The sequence below is a fragment of the Dendrobium catenatum genome, unplaced genomic scaffold (genome assembly GCF_001605985.2).
Source record: "Dendrobium catenatum unplaced genomic scaffold, ASM160598v2 fragScaff_scaffold_1490, whole genome shotgun sequence".
Classification (NCBI taxonomy): Eukaryota; Viridiplantae; Streptophyta; class Magnoliopsida; order Asparagales; family Orchidaceae; genus Dendrobium; species Dendrobium catenatum.
In genome coordinates this window covers 176,936-180,264 of record NW_021319952.1, presented here as the reverse complement: position 1 = coordinate 180,264, position 3,329 = coordinate 176,936, and positions in this window count along the sequence as shown.

Sequence of the window (3,329 nt, the reverse complement as noted above, 5' to 3'; positions counted from 1 at the left end):
AACAATCTCTCCAACCTCCATCGCCAACCAAATAACATCAATACTCTGCAGGATCTCTCAAAGAATAAGGGGGAAATTCCTACTAAGTGAGGGGCCTTAGCCCTGAATGAGAGATACCACCCATACATGGCCAATGGAAGGCCTCAGTTTGAGAGGAAGTGGAGAAAAATCACATTTTTGTAAAGAGAGGGGCCTTGAGCCTAGAAGAGGGATTCCACTTTACAGGGCCAAGGGAAGGCCTCAATTGAAAGAAGAGATGAAAGGCGTTAGGGGGTGAGGAGGAGGATCTCGGACCCTTCTTGCACAGAGAGGGGCTTGGGCCTTGATGAGGGATACTGCTCGTACAGGGCCAAGGGAAGGCCTCAATTGAAAAAGGGAGTGAGAAGAGAAGGTTTAAGAATTTCATACCCCATAGGGGGTTACTTATAGTAAAGAGAAGGAGGGGAAGGTGGAGTTAAAAAAAATTAAAAATTCCTATCCATTGGTGGTTAGCCAGCGGTTAGCCGGCGTATAGCCAAACTGCCCGGCTAACCGCAGTCGGGCAGTGAGGGCAGCTGCTCTTGAAAGCATGGGCAGCCACGAGAGAATGCTCAGGCAGCGAGCAGTCGTACACGAGCGGCCGAGCCAGCGGGCTGCCGTGTAGGACGGGGATCACGGGTAGGCCAGGCAGTGCGCGGTCATGCAAGGAAGCATGGGCAGCGTACGACAATGCCTCGCAGTGGCAGCGGCCATCAGCAGACACCAGTGGGAAGTTCATCCCAACACAATTTTGAGCCAAATTTTTTGCCCAGACAATCCAATTCAGACTTTTTTGGGGACCTCCAAACCATTTTTCAACGTTCCAGACTCAATTTTAGCACTATTAAAGCCGTTCGGGACATCTACTCCAAATATTGGATTTTTTTCAAATTTCAAATCGCACAAAAATTTTCCCAAGAGCTATAATATGTATTTTTGGACTTTTGGAACATCAACGTTTGAAAATAGGGGGGAAACTGATACGTTATAAAAAATTATCTTGATCGGGCATGAATCTTGATGCAAAATCAAATTGGAAACTTCCAAAATTAAAATTGGGTCCATCTAAACTCCAATTTTAGTAAACTTATAGTTGAACTGAGTGTCTCGAGAATACGAACCCAACGACATTAAATTCAACAATATCCGAGCCTAAACGGGTCCAAGAAGCACTATTAGAAGGTTTAAACCATAATTTGGATTACAAAATAGTTTTCAAACATATTTTGCTTATAGTCAAATCAAGCGGCTCGACGAGGCAAATCCAACAAGCCCAAGATCACAAAAATTTGACATCACTAAGACATTTCAATAACCATCAAATTGTCCATGATTGAAGGATTGAACATCTGTCGTCCATCCAAACACTCCACATTTACCCTTAATCTCTCACTTATTTATAGGTCATGCCACTCTAGATATCAACCTGTCACTTCTCTTGAGAGGGGATCCAAGCAAGAAGAGAAGAATTGAACATAATGAAGAGAAGGAAGAAGCTCTTCCACGACACCGTCGGAGACTCGCCGGATCACAACCTGAGGTCCTCGACCATTGCCGGAGTCTCGCTGGACCACCACTTGAGGTCTTCACCCTTGCCGGGCCACCACCTAAGGCCCTTATCCTTGCCAGATCACCGCTTGAGGCCCTCACCTTCTCTAGACCATCACCTGAGGCCCTCACCTTTGCCTAACAACCTCTTGAGGCCCTTGCCTTCGCCAGACGATCAACTGAGGCCCTCATCCTAGCTAGATCACCACCCGAGACCCTGACTTCCGTTGGACCACCACCTGAGGCCCAGACTTTCGCTAGACCACCACTTGAGGCCCAAACTTTTGTTGGACCACCACCTAAGAATCAGACTTCCGTCGGACCACCACTAGAGGCCCGAACTTTTGCCAGACCACCATCTGAGGCCTGGACTTCTACAGGACCACCACCTGAGGCCCGAACATCTATTAGGCCACCACATGATGCCCAGAGTTCTACCAGATTACCGCCCTACTACAATGATCTTTTGGACCCCTGTCTACTGTCGGCTATGGTCTTTCTGACCTCCATCACTTACTACGGTCCTTCTAACTTACATCGTCATACAACGATCTTTCTGACCCCGGTCTCCTGCCAACTACGATCTTTAAGATCCCTATCTTCTGCCAACTACGGTCCTTCTGACCTCCATCACCTAATATGGTCCTTATGATCTCCATCACCTGACAATGATCTTTCTGACCCAGTCTCCTTGAACTTCGGTCTTTCGGACCCCTGTCTCCTATCGACTGCGGTCCTTCCGACCTTCATCGCCTATTATGGTCCTTTCGATCTCCATCACCTAACAATGATCATTCTGACCCCGGTCTCCTGTCAAGTATGATCTTTCGGACCTCTGTCTCTTGCTGACTACGGTCCTTCCGATCTCCATCACCTACTATGATCCTTCTGACCTCCATCACCATGCAACGGTCTTTCCAACCTCTATCCTATCGACTATGGTCGTGCCAACTAAACAAACATGTTTATGTTGTAACTCTCACCATGTAATGTGCTCTATATGATGTACATTTGTACCATCAAGCCAAGGCCTTCTCCTAAGGGCCTCATTTGTAATCGACTGCAAATACTAGTGCATTCATTCAAACTGGGCCAAACCCCGTGGTTTTTCCCCCTTTTCAGAGGTTTCCATATAAAAACATTGGTGTCTCTTATAAATGTTACGCCCTCTCTCTTATCTGATTGTATACTAGAACTTCGTACAACGCTAAGACACTGAACTTTATATTTCTCTACCGCCGCGAATACTTCAGGTAGCAACATTTTTAAAAGTAAGAAGGAACTTTAACCTATAATTATGTTACGCTATTGTAATTATAATGATAAACTCTCTCTTTATAATCATATATTTCTTAGCATTTAATAATATTAAAGTCAAAATCTTCATAACATTTGTTGCAATAAAAATATATTTATATTTTCAAAAATTTCTAATTATATATTCTTCTATGCCACTTAGGCTTTGTTTGAGACAGTTTTTTTAATGCTTTCTAAAGCAGCTTTTTAGTACAAATTTTTTTAATATTTTACTAGAAAATTACTTTAGAAAATATTAAAAAAGTTATTTCAAATGAAGCCTTAATTATTATTTTATTTTGAGAATAGTGTGCATTAATGTGCAAATATTAAAAAAGTCCATATGCTTGAAATTAAATTGCTTGCATGGATGGCATCCACCGCCATCTATTTTCAGTATTTACATTTCAGCAAATCCCATCGTTCGCTGTCATTTACTATAGCTTAGCTTTAATATTCCTCTGAAT